The 17,031-nt window shown below is 34.4% G+C and overlaps 1 protein-coding gene and 2 non-coding genes across 5 annotated transcripts in view; all 3 read right to left on the bottom strand.

Moving 5' to 3' along the window:
* The window catches only part of FSTL5 (follistatin like 5), a 781,763-nt gene that overhangs the window by 210,237 nt on the left and 554,495 nt on the right, over positions 1–17,031 (bottom strand). The gene's annotated exons all lie outside the window — the stretch shown is intronic.
* Positions 2,826–2,934, bottom strand: LOC113603171 (U6 spliceosomal RNA). Its single transcript, XR_003424711.1, has one exon. It is a non-coding gene; the product is annotated as a U6 spliceosomal RNA (small nuclear RNA).
* LOC113603167 (U6 spliceosomal RNA) lies at positions 16,286–16,391 on the bottom strand. Its single transcript, XR_003424707.1, has one exon. It is a non-coding gene; the product is annotated as a U6 spliceosomal RNA (small nuclear RNA).

Below are 17,031 nucleotides of genomic sequence, written 5' to 3'. Positions count from 1 at the left end.
AGAGTAGGAAAACAGGGAGACCAGAAGGCAAAATCCCTGATAATGTCTTCAAATATTATCTAGTTTAAGAAAACATACAGGTAAATCCATATGCAATAACTTTTATCTGCATTTCAAAAATATTCATCTGAGTTTTCCTTTAAAGAACACATTCCTTCAGCATCTTTTAAATGAAAAATTACAAGTTTTGTTTCATATGTAACTTTTTCGGAACATATCTTGTCTGTGAATTAACAATGTATGTAGAGAATACATACATTTAAGTCTGAAGGTCTGAAGAGGTCTGAAATGTATGTAGAGAATACATACATTTAAGTCTGAAGAGAATAAATACAATTAAGTCTGAAGGTCATGTTTAAAATAGTCATTTTCTGTGAAGACTTTGAATTGAAACAAACATAAAATATGCAAAACATGAACTCCTAATGTAGCTCAATTATATTTCATATATCATCAACCAATTAATCAAATGAGTTTTATGTTTATTTTGTTATTTAATCCTTATTACATTCCCAAATTCTTCTTATGTTTAAAGAAGGAAAATAGTTGAGTGCTTAAATTTAAAATATAGTATTGGCTTATACATAATAATTGCTATTTAAAATACTCTTGCTTACAATTTATTTGAACTCCTTAAAGTGGGAGTTTCACAGTGTGGTTTTTTATATTAGATAGGGCTAATATTTTCTGTGATATCTTGACATTCTTATTTAGTAATTATCTTATCTCAGAATTATACAAAATCAAGTTAATAAAATTATAAATTTAAAGCTTAATTATTCTGTATGGATTCTGATAAACTTTCCAGTCTTAATCTAGTATGAACCAAATGATCTGATGTTGAACAATTATGTGATCCTGAGAAAGCTGGGCTCCTTGAATTTCAGTTTCCTTATCTTTAAAAAAATTTGTTTAGCATTTATTTATTATTGAGAGACAGAGCATGAGCATGGGAGGAGCAGAGAGAGGGGGAGACACAGAAACCAAAGCAGACTACAGGCTCTGAGCTATCAGCACAGATTCCGTCGTGGGGCTCCAATTTAGGATCATGACCTGAGCCGAAGTTGGTCACTTAACTGACTGAACCGCCCAGGCACCACCAGTTTCCTTATCGTTTAAAATAAGATTAGTAAAACTGAATTTATTTGATTAAATAAGTTTAGATCGGCAAATCTTCTAGTATACTATCCATCACAAAATAGACATTAGTCAAAGTAGAAGTATAAAGAAGTAATTTAGCAGAGTGACAAGAGCAAGGATTGTGACAAGAGCAAGGATTTTGAAATCAGAACCTTGGAAAGGACTTGAATTCCATTCTCTACTCTTGGATTCCATTTCACAAGTCAACTGGCTTCACTAATTAGTAAGAATAAAAATGTTTATGTTGCATAATACAAGCACATGAAGTTTCTGGTAAATCGCAAGTAATCACAATCATTGTCATTTATGACTGTATTCCAACAACCTATTCTCATTAATAAACCTTTTACCTATACTCTGATAGCAAACCATTTCTATATTGCACGCAGTATACAATACACTATATTTAAAATAAGTTTATTCCCAGAGACTATGTATTCACAGTCACTCCAAATTCACCAACACCTCTTCATCATCCAATGGTTGACGATCTCAAAAAGATGGGAGTAAAAAAGAACTTCAATTTAAATATAGGATTGCAATCAGGTGTCCATTACTATCTGTTATGGAACCTCAATTAAAGAGATTCATTGAGATAATAGAAATTGTAACCAATCAACAAGATGAAATGATCATGTAGAACAAATAAAGGGGAGAATCTTCCTGAATAATTAGGAGTCCACATAATCCTTTCTTCCAGATTTATACACAATCTGTATTATATACAATTTGTATTATATACAATTGTATTGTATGATTTTTGCCTCTTTAAATATCAAAATCTTTAAACATAAAAAATATTTAGAATCATACAATACTCTTGTTATCTCATAAAAATATTATTAATTTTTCATTATAAGCATATCAATCCATGTAGCATGGAAAGAAATCTAAAAATAAGTGAAAATGGGATTTAATTCCCCTCATTAGATCAAATAAACATCATAACGAAATGGTACAAATATTCTCCATCTCTTCAGTGCTCCTATATTTATAATATCAGTGTACTTCCAAGACCATCAACATTTTCCATAATCATGTGTATAGAAACTTTTTACTAGGCTATTATAGCAATACATTTTTTAAACTGTAGCATGCATAACTTTCCTTCCGTCAAAATTATTTTATTAAGCCACCTTTTAAAATTGTTTGGATTATATCTGCTACTCAGCAACCATATTCTCTTACTTCTGGTAATTGGACTTTTAAAAGAGCAACAATTCTCTTTCACCCTTTCTTTTTCTTTTTTTTTTCTTTTTTTACTAAGTATATCTTCAGATTTTGTCACTTTATTGTTTGAAAAATGGAAATAATTGTGCTAAACACTTCACAAACCTAATGTCATGTGTGAAAAGTGTACCATCCTCACTTTACAATGAAGAAAGAGGCTCCAAATCTCCTCAGCCTAGAGAAGACATCTAGTTAAAGGCAGAGAAGGACTTCATAATGGTAGAGCCCAGCCTTCACACAGCTCCTTATGGCATGTCATGCATTGCCGTAGCTCAATACTTAAATCATGGTTAAGAACAAAATGCAACTTTACCACAGTGATATTTTCGTTTTTCACTTATTATTTTATAAGTATTATTAATGCAGATTGGTGTTTCTGAGTATTTCCATAATTTGCTTCTTTCAACTTTTTTAAATTCAATCCTCAGGGGATAAACCCCAAGGTTGTATCTGTGAAGCCCATGTTGAGATCTCTAAATATTCATTACGTCATTCTTGTGTGGGGCCATGCTAATCTTCTCTGTTTCATTTCAATTTTAGTACATGTGCTGCCCAAGGGAGCACTCTACATATTCATCACTGTTTAAAATTTCTGTAGTTTGCAGGGAAAAGCATACATTAGGAATATGCATAAACAAGTTTAAGTTTAAAAACTGTAGCTATTTTATTTGTTTTATATTTAAGATAGGTCACCTGATTTTTGAGATATCTAGTTTGTATTATTATAGTCTGACAACACTCTTACAGGAAATTATTTTGATTTTTGTTGTCGTAGAAGTTGGTACTAGACAAGCATGTGGCTAGATAAACAGGGGCCAGAATGGTTTGGGCTACTACCAATCTAACCAAAGCTATATTCATTTAATGGATTTCTTGACACAGTGTTCACATTTTTTTTCCCCTGAAGCCTCAAGTCTCACTCAAGAAACTACCATGATAGGCATAGAAACTTTTTACCTACTTTATAGAGAAGATGTATGAGCTCTTGTATCTTCTCTCCTCTCTTATTTAAAATATACTCTTGTTTTTTTTAATGTAATCTGCATATCGTTTGTATCAAAGTCTCAATGAGTGCTTGTTTAAAAATACAGATTACTTTTTCCAGCCCAGCTAATTATTACTAGATCTTGAGAAGGAATAAAGCACTTCACAATGAAATTCTCCCAGAGATGATTTTTAACATAAAATAATTTTTAAGACACACTTAACATACTTTTGTCTTTTTGCCTTTCTTAGTGAAAAAGTAAATAAATAAAATTCCCCTACATTTCTAAGAAGGAAATATTTACTTTTCTTAAACATATTATCTCAGATATTCCTTTTGTCACTCTTTGCAAAATGTCCTCCTTTATCCCCAGTCCTAATTTAGTTAAAAGCCCTTATTTATTGGCTTATGTAATGTTCATGTTAAGCCCTTTCTATCATGGCATTATTTGATCTAGAAGTAAAAGTTAAAAATTAGCCAAAAGATTTGGTTTTGTAAGTGAGATATCAGCAATTTTGTTAGCACTTGCTCCTCCACTTTTTTTGTCTGTGTGACTAAAATGTGTACATGATGTCCAAAGTGCAACCACCATCACAAAGGAAGTCACAGAATGAGGGATGGAGGAGCCCGGGTCCCGAGGCCACAGCTGATCAACCATTCCATCTCTAGCCTGTCCAATTTTGACTTGAGTTATGAAAGACAAACACATCCTTACTTATTTAAGCCACTGTTTTTTGAGTTTTATCTTACTTGTATTCATATTCAACTCCTAGTTAAGACAATGTATAGATTTGATCAGGAACAATTTCAACTTTATTTTTTAATTGTTTTGATCACAATGTTGTTCTGGAATTTCCATTGCCCTACCCTTACTCCATTTTCCCAGATATTTTGTTAATATGAAAGTTAGTACCTGGAAATTCTACCTTTGGGTAAAAAATGGATCCTGGATATCATTGGATGTCATGAATATCTGGCATTTGTTGTTTCTACACCTCTATTCTGATTTTTATATGATATATTCATTTTCAGGCTGACTATATCCACATGATGGCTCCCATAATAGAATTTCTCAGGATGTGACCCCAGAAGTATATCCTTATAAATCTAAGCAGAGCAGAAAGAGCTCAAAAAATCTATCCATTCATCCAAAACTTGGGATTGATATTGACTACATGTTTTGGTTTTGGTGACTACGGTGTTATATGTGCCCCATCTGGAACTAAGGATGAGGTCATCTTCATCCAGACCCATGGACACAGAGTCATGGAGAGATGGTTATCTAAGAAGATAAAGAAATTCTGGGCTGGCAAAATTAAAAACAAAGAAACAAACAAACAAAAAAAAAAAACCCAACACTTTCCACTCTACTACTGCCTTACTTTTTACATTTTATATTTGCCTGGAATGCTACAATATCTATTTTTTTTCTTAAGCACCCTGTTTTCAATACTTCAGTTGCATTCTTTAACCAACTATTTCTTCCTACATCTAAATCCCTTTAATATCTTCCATTGAACTATGCTTGTATACGAGAAACTGAGCAGAACTTTCCACTACTGCCTAAGGCAAGAGAGTTTGGAATTTGAGTATAGTCATATAGTCTGCCTACTAGAAAAAGAAAAAAACAAACACAAAAACAAAACAAAACAAAACAAAAGATCCCTCTTCAGAAAAAGAAAAAAGAATCCATAGTGTTCATAACATATTGTTCTTACTATACACTATCCAATTAAAAATAAACCAGACAAGCAAATTGAAAAACAGGACCAAACTCAAGAGAAAAAAAAAATCTGTCAATAAAAACTAATACTTAGATGACTGAGCTATTGCATTAAGTAAATAAGGAGTTTACATAGGATACTATAAATAGGATCAAAGATTCAAAGAAAAAAAAGGGATGACAAAAAAAATCTTGAGGCATGTGGGTGGCTCAGTCAGTTAAGCATCCGACTCTTGATCTCAGCTCAGGTCACGATCTTACAGTTGATGAGACACAGCCCATGTGTTAACTCAATCAACAAGACATGACAGAAGCTGTATAGCTCTACATCTCCCAAAAATTGTTTTTATTGTCAAAATCTTTTCCCACCAAGAAAGTTCATATTTTAGATGTTTTCAATGGTAAATCCTAGACAGACTAAGGAATGAACTAATATGCCAATCTTACAAACACTTCCACAAATACAGAAGAAAGCACCTCTCAACATATTTTATGAGCTCAGAAAAAATTTGATGTCACAACATGAGAAAAACATTGCTAAAATGGAATATTATAGCATTTCATAAATATAGACAAAGCTGTTAAAATGTTAGTATTGGAAAACAGCAATATATGTAAATGATAATACATAAAAAGATAATATAGTATGAACAAATAGAGTTATTCCAGGAATGAAAAGTTAGTCTAAACCTTAAAAACTAAATACCATAATCTACTATGTTATCAGAATAGCATGATCACGTTAATAAATGAAGAAAAAAAACACTGGACAATTTTCAACTCTCATTAATAATAAAATTCTCTGAATACCAGGAACAGAAAATAACTACCTCAATCTGATAAACGATATCTTGGTCATTACAATAAATCATGCCCAATTTGCTTTATCCAGGAAACCAAGGTTGGTGCATATTATAAAATTCAACTTCCAGTAAAAGATTAAAAGAGAAAATTCGTAAGACCATCCCAATAACTGCTGAAAAAAATAACATTTGATAGAAAAGAATCTTTGATGATAACATTTTTAGGACATTCAGAATAAAATAAACTTCCTCTATCTGCCAACAGGTATTCAAAATGTCTATAGCAAACATCCTATTTAAGGGTCAGACCCTTAAAGCTTCCTTTTGAGACTTGAAGAAGAGAAAAATTCCCATTATCATCATTTTCATTCAACATTTTACTGGAGTTTCTAAAAGGTGCAGTAAGTCAAGGAAAAGGAATAAAAGCAGAGACAGGAAAGATGTATTCACAGATGTAAGGACAAAATTATGAATTTTCAATAAAGTGTCAAGTGAAAATACATATAACATACTTGTGTCTTCAACATGAGAAATATTATTTATATCAACACTTAAACATTTATTTTTTTAAATTTATGAATAGATTTTTGAGAAATAAAGAAAGCCTCAGTTCCATTCTAACTTTATTTCTAGAGTTTCTTGATAGACTCACAGAAATATCAAGCATCACAAGGGGTGGTGGCAGTTAAAATTATATGTAGATACACATACACGGACACAGACACACACCCAGTTGTATTTGAGATTATATCTGGAACTCATCCTTGACAATAGGAATTTTCTCAACTTTTTGGCCCATGTTTCATTTCATAAGATATTGAAGCCAATTAGAAATTATGATATTAATGAATACCATTCCTGTCTCATTCTCAAGTGTACTAACAATGACAAAAACATTAGAAGGTGAAATTTTATTTATTTTTTATTTATCACTACAAACACGCTTTCATTCCAGTTACTCCATTTTTATTTCAACATTTATGTGGTATTAAATTAAATACTTGACTACCAAATGACCATATATTTAAAAAATTGAAATCTGAGGGATGCCTGGGTGGCTCAGTCGGTTAAGCTTCTGACTCTTGATTTTGCCTAAGTTTATGATTCCACAGTTTGTGAGTCAAACCTTATGTCAAGTTCTGCACTGATAGCACAGAACCTGCTTGGGATTATCTTCTTTCCTCTCTCTTTCTGCCCCTCCCCTGCTTGTGCATTCTCTCTCTCAAAATAAATAAGTAAACATTTTTTAAAAATTTAAATCTAAAATATTGTATCTAGACTCTTTATAAAATATATTATGCTTATTGCTCAAGATTATTTATAGTTTTTATATTAGTTAAATGAAATCCTTGTCAGGATATGTCAGTTATGTTATCAACAAAACCATTTCCTGTGTAATTTTTCATAATAGTTTACTTTAGTTTTCGGTTCACATAAGACAGTCTTAAATGCAGAGAACAAACTGAAGGCTGATGGGGGTGGGGAGTTGGGAGAGTGGGCAAAATGGGTGATGGACATTAAAGAGGGCATTTGTTAGGATGAGCACTGGGTGTCTTATGTAAGTGATGAACCACAGGAATCTTCCTAAAGCCAAGACTACAGTGTATGTTAACTAACTTGACAATAAATAAAAAGCAAAATAAAATAAAATAAAATAAAATAAAATAAAATAAAATAAAACGATAAATTAGTTTTAGGTTCAGCTGTGTGTGTGTGTGTGTGTGTGTGTGTGTGTGTGTGTGATATGGTTTATAAACAAAATAATAAAATGATGGTATTACATTTCATATCCCAAATGACTGATTTCTGGCATGATATATTTCAAGTCAATGATAGATATCTACTTACTTCTGTTAAAGAAGGCTATCAGTTTTCTTCATTAAGTGGAACCTCTAAGAGCAGATTTGTGCAGAATATCTTGTACCCTTTGCTTGGAGAGCTTTTATTTAATGTATTTGAGATATTGGATGTGGTAAAACTCTCAAGGACTTGCTTATACATCTCAAATTTATTATTTCTCTTTAATTAAATTCACATAAGCTCTTAGGCAATTACATTTGCAAGAGAAATTTTTAAGTGATGAGAAAGATTACGGGGGGATATAGAAAAGCAAAATTTTCCAATACTGATTACATACTATTTTACATAAGACAAAAGCAGTGGGGAAGATAAATGCTTACTCATAAGAGATAAGATAGTTATTACCAATTAAGAAAATGCATTTGAAGCAATTACTAAAGGATAACAGCAGTAACTCCATTCATATTTTGAATTTCCCCTGTCTGCCAAATTGAAGTGTGGACCTCTACTCCATAAGTTACTGCACTAAATTTGATTTCCCCCTTTTTTATATTAATAGGACTACATATTAAGTTTTGAAAGCCTAAAGGACTTTCAATTTTGAAATCCAGAAATAAGCACTTTTATTTTGTTATTTTAATTTTTCTCTTCATGTATATTTCCACATATTTAAAATTTGTTTTAAAGATTGAAAATCAAGATATCTTCTGATATAAATATTTAAAGAATAGAGGAGAAGAGACAGGATGGCAGAACAGCATGGAAGTTTTTTGTGTGTCTCACCCCCATGAAATACAGCCAGACCAACACTAAACCATCCTACACACCTAGAAAACTGATTGGAGGATTAACAAAACAATCTGCACAATCTTAACCACTGATTTCAGCAGATATATGGCACGGAGAGGTGAACATGGGGAGAGAGAAGCAGGCGGCGGGCAGGGAGCTGCTTTTGCAGGCGGAGAGGATGGAGACTGGGGGAGGGGGTGAGAATACAGGAAAAGCACGCCTCCCCAAAAGCAGCTGGATAGAAAGTGGAAAATTGGAAACAGCTGCAGGGACTAAACTAAAACAGGAGAAAGGAGAAAGGAGAGGGTTTAAATTCCATTAAGACTGTAAACAAGTGGAGTGCAGAGTCTTTAACTCTGCAGCTCAATACCTTGTGGTGCTCTGGTGGGAAGGGTGAATCTCCAGGAACAGAGTGGGGTCCAGGAGGTTCTCGGGCCACACAGGAAGAAGCGGTTCCACTGTTGGAAGGACATTTGGTAGAGACTCTTGAAGCTACCTGGTCCCAGCAGACCCCAGAAGGTGGCCACATTCGCTAGTGCTGGAACAAGGTCGTTAAGGGTGAAGCCTGGTGCCAGATGTGTGTTGTGATTTTTCATAATCCCTGAAAAGCTGCTGCTACACTACTTGCAAACTTTTTCTGGGGCAGACTGGCACCTGGCCACAGTCTTGAGACACCAGCAGCATCAAGGTCCAGCAATCATTCTTGGGTGCAGCTGGCATTCGGCCATTGCTTGGTGAGACCCTTCCACAGAGGGGTGAAACAGGTCAAAGCTGCAGTCCTTCAGAAGTAAGGGGCCAGGGAATACAGGTATATCTGAGACAAAACTCGGGAGAGAGGTAGTGCCTGGGGCTTGGTCACGGACAGTGAAGAAAAAGCAGGGAGTGGACAAAAGCTGAAGACAGAGAACGGGTGCCCTATTGCTGATCATGGAGAACAGGGTTCCCATACTAAAGACTGGGTAGCTGGGTGCACCACTCCCGCGCATGCACATACCCACCTACGAGCGCCACAACAATCCACTCCAGTAGGCTAGCAGCGCCATCTCCTGGAGAGCGGATCTGTTAAACTGAGCCCCGCCCAACAGGGCCAACCTCGCTCTTCAAGAACACAAGTCTCACCGCCTACTTAGTGTATGGACTATAAAGCGCTTCATAGTCTGACTTCTACAGGAAAATGAAGTAATTTCAGTTATATTTCAATCTGTGAGCAGGTCCATCTATTCAAATGTCTTTCTTTTTTTTTTTTTTTTGTCTTTTACAATACTTTTCTTGAATACAGAAAGAGAAAAAATCCATTTTTATTTTGAATTTTTATTAAAAATATTTTCTTTAAGTTTTTCTACTATATTCTTCACTTTTGTGTAAATTTTTTAAAATTCTATTTTCCTCCCAACATCTCATTTTAGAATACTTCAGTGTATTGATTTTTTCAAATTCTCAAATGATTTCCTTTTTTCCCCTAAACCAGACCTGCAAGAAATTTTAAGGGGGACTCTCTGAGGGGAGAAAAGATGAAGAATATATATATATAGAGAGAGAAATAAATAAATAAATACCAAAAGCAGCAACGACTAGAAAGGACCAAAGAACACCACCAGAAACTCCCAACTCTACAAGCATCATAATGGCAATAAATTCATATATTTCAGTACGCACTCTAAATGTCAGTGGACTCAATGCTCCAATCAAAAGACATACAGCAACAGAATGGATAAGAACACAAGATCCATCTATATGCTGTTTACAAGAGACCCACTTTAGACCTAAAGACACCTTCAGATTGAAAACAAGGGGATGGAGAACCATCTATCATGCTAATGGTCAACCAAAGAAAGCCGGAGTAGCCATACTTATATCAGACAATCTAGACTTTAAAATAAAGACTGTAACAAGAGATGAAGAAGGGCATTATATCATAATCAAAGAGTCTATCCACCAAGACGACCTAACAATTGTCAACATTTATGCACCAAATGTAAGAGCACCCAAATATATTAATCAATTAATCACAAACTAAAGAAACTCATCGATAGTAATACCATAATAGTAGGAGACTTCAACACCCCACTCACAGCAATGGACAGATTATCTAACCAAAGTATCAACAAGCAAACAATGGCTTTGAATGACATACTGGACCAGATGGACTTAACAGATATATTCAGAACATTTCATCCTAAAGTAGCAGAATATACATTCTTCTCCAGTGCACATGGAACGTTCTCCAGAATAGACCATATACTGGGACATAAATCAGCCCTAAGTAATTACAAAAAGATCGAGATCATACCATGCATAGTTTCAGACCACAATGCTATGAAACTCGAAATCAACCACAAGAAAAAATTTGGAAAGGTAACAAATACTTGGAGACTGAAGAACATCCTATAAAAGAATGAGTGGGCTAACCAAGCAGTTAACGAGGAAATTAAAAAGTATATGGAACTTAATGAAAATGATAACACCACAACCCCAAACCTCTGGGACACAGCAAAGGCGGTCAAGAGGAAAGTATATAGCAATCCAGGCCTTCCTAAAGAAGGAAGAAAGATCTCAGATACACAATCTAACCTTATGTCTTAAGGAGTTGGAAAAAGAACAGCAAATAAAACCCAAAACCAGCAGAAGACAGGAAATAATAAAGATTATAGCAGAAACTAATGCTATCAAAACCAAAAAAAAAAAAAAACAAACAAAAAAAACCAAAAAAACCAGTACAACAGATCAATGAAACCAGAAGTTGGTTCTTTGAAAGAATTAACAAAAGTGATAAACCACTAGCCAGTTTGATCAAAAAGAAGAAGAAAAGGACCCAAATAAATAAAATCCAGAATGAAAGAGGAGAGATCACAACCAACACAGCAGAAAAAAAACAATAATAAGAGAATATTATGAGCAATTATATGCCAATAAAATTTGCAATCTTGAAGAAATGGACAAATTCCTAGAAACATATACAATACCAAAACTGAAATAGGAAGATATAGAAAATTTGAACAGACCCATAACCAGTAAGGAAATCAAATTAGTAATAAAAAAATCTGCCAAAAAACAAGAGTCCGGGGCCAGATGGCTTTCCAGGGGATTTCTACCAAACATTTAAGGAAGTGTGAACACCTATTCTCTTGAAGCTGTTCCAAAAAATAGAAACGGAAGGAAAACTTCCAAACTCTTTCTATGAAGTCAGCATTACCTTGACTCCAAAACCAGACAGACACTCCACTAAGAAGGAGAACTATGGACCAATTTCCCTGATGAACATGGATGCAAAAATCCTCAACAAGATATTAGCCAATTGGCTCCAACAATACATTAAAAAAATTATTCACCACAACCAAGTGGGATTTATACCTGGGATGCAGGGCTGGTTCAATATCCGAAAAACAATTAATATGATTCATCACATCAATAAATGAAAAGACAAGAACCATATGATCCTCTCAATAGATGCAGAGAAAGCATTTGACAAAATACAGCATCCTTTCTTGATACAAACCCTCAAGAAAGTAGAGCTAGAAGGAGTATACATCGAGATCATAAAAGCCACGTATGAACGACCCAACGCTAATATCATCCTCAATGGTGAAAAACTGAGAACTTTTCCCCTAAGGTCAGGAACAAGACAGGGATGTCCACTCTTGCCACTGTTATTTAACATAGTATTGGAAGTCTTAACCTCTGCAATCAGACAACACAAAGAAATAAAAGGCATCCAAATTGGCCAAGAGGAGGTCAAACTTTCACTCTTCGCAGATGACATGATACTCTATATGGGAAACCCTAAAGATTCCACCAAAAAACTGCTAGAATTGATTCATGAATTCAGCAAAGTTGCAGGATATAAATCAATGCACAGAAATCAGCTGCATTCTTATACACCAATAACGAAGTGACAGAAAGAGAAATCAAGGAATCGATCACACTTACAGTTGCACAAAAAACCATAAAATACCTAGGAATAAATCTAACCAAAGAGGTGAAAAATCTATACGCTAAAAACTATAGAAAGCTTATGAAAGAAATTGAAAAAGTCACCAAAACAGGAAAAATATTCCATGCTCCTGGATAGGAAGAACAAATCTTGTTAAAATGTTGATACCACCCAAAGTAATATACATATTCAATGCAATCCCTCTCAACATAACACCAGCATTCTTCACAGAGCTAGAAAAAATAATTCTTAAATTTGTATGGAACCAGAAAAGACCTGGAATAGTCAAAGCAATCTTGAAAAAGAAAGCCAAAGCAGGAGGTATCACAATCCCAGACTTCAAGCTATACTACAAAGCTGTAATCATCAAGACAGTATGGTACTGGCACAAGAACAGACTCTCAGATCAATGGAACAGAATAGAGATCCCAGAAATGGACCCACAAACATATGGCCAACTATTCTTTGACAAAGCAGGAGAGAACATCCAATGGAATAAAGACAGTCTTTTCAGCAAATGGTGCTGGGAAAACTGGACAGTGACATGCAGAAGAATGAACCTGGATCGCTTTCTTACACCACACACAAAAATAAACTCAAAATGGATGAAAGACCTAAATGTAAGAACAGGAAGCCATCAAAATCCTTGAGGAGAAAGGAGGCAAAAACCTCTTTGATCTTGGCCACAGCATCTTCTTACTCAATATGTCTCTGGAGGCAAGGGAAACAAAAACAAAAACTAACTACTGGGACCTCATCAAAATAAAAAGCTTCTTCACAGCGAAGGAAAACTATCAGCAAAACTAAGAGGCAACCGACAGAATTGGAGAGGATATTTGCAGATGACATATCAGATAAAGGGTTAGTATCCAAAATCTATAAAGAATTTATCAAACTCAACACCCAATAAAACAAATAATCCAGTGAAGAAATGGGCAAAAGACATGAATAGACACTTCTCCAAAGAAGACATCCAGATGGCCAATCAACACATGAAAAAATGCTCAACATCACTCATCATGAGGGAAATACAAATCAAAACCATGATGAGATGCCACCTTACACCTGTCAGAATGGCTAACATTAACAACTCAGGCAACAACAGATGTTTTCAAGGATTCAGAGAAAGAGGATCTCTTTTTGCATTGTTGGTGGAAATGCAAGCTGGTGCAGCCACTCTGGAAAACAGTATGGAGGTTCCTCAAAACACTAAAAATAGAACTACTCTACGACCCAACAATTGCACTACTAGGCATTTATCCAAGGAATACAGGTGTGCTGTTTCAAAGGGACACATGCACCCCCGTGTTTATAGCAGTACTATCAACAATAGCCAAAGTATGGAAAGAGCCCAAATGTCCATCAATGTATGAATGGATAAAGAAGATGTGGTGTATATATATATATATATATATATATATATATATATATATGTATATATGTATACACACACACACACACACACACATACACACACACACACAATGGAGTATTACTCAGCAATCAAAAAATGAAATCTTGCCATTTTTAACTACATGGAATGAACTGGAGGGTATTATGCTAAGTGAAATTAGCCAATCAGAGAAAGACAAATATCATATGACTTTGCTCATATGAGGACTTTAAGAGACAAAACAGATGAACATAAGGGAGGGGAAACAAAAATAATATAAAAACAGGGAGGGAGACAAAACAGAAGAGACTCATGAATATGGAGAAGAAACTGAGGCTTACTGGAGGGTTGTGGGAGGGGGGATGGGCTAAATGGGTAAGGGGTACTAAGGAATCTACTCCTGAAATCATTGCTGCACTATATGATAACTAAATTGGATGGAAATTAAAAAAAAAATAAAACAAGGTAAACAAATTATATAGAGAGAGTAATTTCCTATCTGCTAATAAAGCTACAGAAATTGGTTACAAAAGTAAAGAAAGAAAGTATAATTAGAAAGCATGAAAAATTATGTACACTTCAAATTTGATTTTTATAATGTATTTTTTTCATTCTCATATGTAGATACTTATTAAAAGCTGCTTAACAATGTGAGTAGAGCTACAGATTTATAGCAATATTGTGTATATTGTATTGTATCTATTGTTTTGTTAGTGTTGTTGTTTACCCCTTTTCTTCTTTACTTCTTTTTTTAGAAGTACTTTTTATTTTTATTTTTTCCCCACATTTTTATTTAAATTCCAGCTAGTTAACAAACAGTATGATACTAGTTTCAGGTGTACAATATAGTGATTCAACACTTCCACACAACACCTGGTGCTCATCAAGACAAGTGCCCACCTTACTCCCATCTGCTACATCACCCATCCCCCTGCCCACCTCCCCTCTGATAACCATCAGTTTGTTCTCTATAGTTAAGATGTCTATTGTTTTTTAACCACAGCACATTAAAGACTTTCATTCTTCAAAGTAAGTTAATTACTTTTTGTATGCTCATTACCTTAAAGTGTTTACATATATATATGTGTGTGTGTGTGTGTGTGTGTGTGTGTATACACACACACACACATATAATATTATATATATGTGTGTATATATATACACACGTGTATATATAATCTGTATCAGTTTCTGTTCTGTAGATTGAGTTTGTACATATCTGTTGTGTACAAAATTGAATTCCAATCCTATACAGAAGTCTCATGCAGTCTAGATTGGACAAGACAGAGAAGCCCATGTTGTGGTGAATAACATGTAAGCCACGTAGGGACACTTTGGCCAGCATCACAGCCGCTACAGTTGGAGCCGTGTTAGGAAACACCAGTTTGTCATTCTAACTCTACTTTGTCAATAGCATGCACTATTTTTCATTAATGGGACAGCAGAATAAAATACCCATCATATGGGAATGACAGCCTTCAAAAAGTTCTTTTTAATCATATGCAAATTGAAGTCTTAATAAGTTGACCATTTTTCCATATTTACCAGTTTTTAATAGCAGTATTTCACAATAATTTTAGGAAGTGTGCTTTTATCAGGTACCTTTGTGCCAATATTGACCCTCAGAATCTTAATTGTTAATTATATTGAATTAATTTTTGATAATTCACCATGTTCATATCTGTTACTATAGTAACTTAAGGCATAAATCATGTATAACCAGATAATTTTCCACATGATAACTTGGGGTAATATCGAAGTATTTTTCTGGAATATTAAAATAATACCATTTCTATTCTATATGTAATAAAACATGTAATTTCATATCTGAAATGGAAATTATTATTATAAAAGTTCTGAATTTATACTGATGCTATTATACAGGTATAGACTTGGAATAGTCGTAAATACTTTTATGATGGTATCATATGCCAAAATAACCGGTTTTTGTTTTTTGTTTGTTTGTTTGTTTTTTGGAGAGAGTGAGCATGAGCAGGGGAGAGAGGGGCAGACAGGAAGAGAGAGGGAATCCCAAGCATGCTCCATGTTCAGTGCAGAGTCCCACACAGGGCTTGATCCCACAATTCCAGGACAATGACCTGAGCAGAAATCAAGAGTTGGTTGCTCAACCAACTGTACCACCCAGGCACCCCCCCCAAATAACTAATTTTTTTAATGTTTATTTATTTTTGAGAGAGAAAGAGAGCGCCAGCAGGATGGAGGCAGAGAGAGAGAGGGAAACACAGAATCTGAAGCAGGTTCCAGGCTCTGAGCTGTTAGCACAGAGCTCAGTGCGGGACTGGAACTCACCAATCCAAACCATGAGATCATGACCTTAGCTGAGATGCTTAACCAACTGAACCACCCAGGTGTCCCTAACTCATTTTTAATTCAAATATAATACACAAGGAACAATTAGATAGACATGGATAGAAACATTCCTGTACAGACAAAATGGTATGACTTTGAAGCCAACAAATCTGTTTCTTTTTTTTTAATGAGATGCTTCATGTTTTTGCATGTCATCCTTGCACCAAGGCCATGCTAATTTTCTCTATATCATTCCAATTTAATATTATGTACTGCCAAGCAAGCACCAAATACGGCTTTTAATTCTGACTTTACTTCTAGCTCCCTTTGTATGATTTTGGTTAAATCAGTCTTCTTAGCTTCCATTTCTCATACTTAAATGGTGGGGGGGGGGGGAATGCACCTTTCTTTATTGAATTTGAATATTATGATTGAAGGATCCAATTTAATATAACACAGCACTGTGTCTGTCATGTTAAAGGCACTCAAAAAATGTTAATTCCTCCAATATGTTTTTATTGAACTGATTGGATTTGAAAATCTATAATCTCTATGTTTTAAGTTATGGAGAATATTTTAGTTTTGGTAAGTGGTAACAAAACAAAAATAAAGTGTGTTTAAAATATCAATGAGCCCTGATGAGTCTAAAGGATTTCTTAAGGTAGAAATGTTACACTCTAATCAGAAGTATGACCACCATGATAAAAACTGCTTAAAGGAAACACACGGATGGCAGCTCCATTTTTTAAATTATGTCTAAAGAAAAATTACTACATAAAACATAATTTCAAAGCATAATCATTTTACTTCCTCAGATTAACCAAAGATGAATGACGGCCATATTACTTTTAATGTGCAAAGAGATGCCAAAAAGGACATTTAAAATCACTTTCATCCATTAAGAGTAACATTAAATCCCAATGAAAT

Source organism: Acinonyx jubatus, chromosome B1 (genome assembly GCF_027475565.1).
Source record: "Acinonyx jubatus isolate Ajub_Pintada_27869175 chromosome B1, VMU_Ajub_asm_v1.0, whole genome shotgun sequence".
NCBI lineage: Eukaryota > Metazoa > Chordata > Mammalia > Carnivora > Felidae > Acinonyx > Acinonyx jubatus.
The sequence above is the reverse complement of the archived record's forward strand: the minus strand, read 5'-3'. Positions and strand labels throughout refer to the sequence as shown.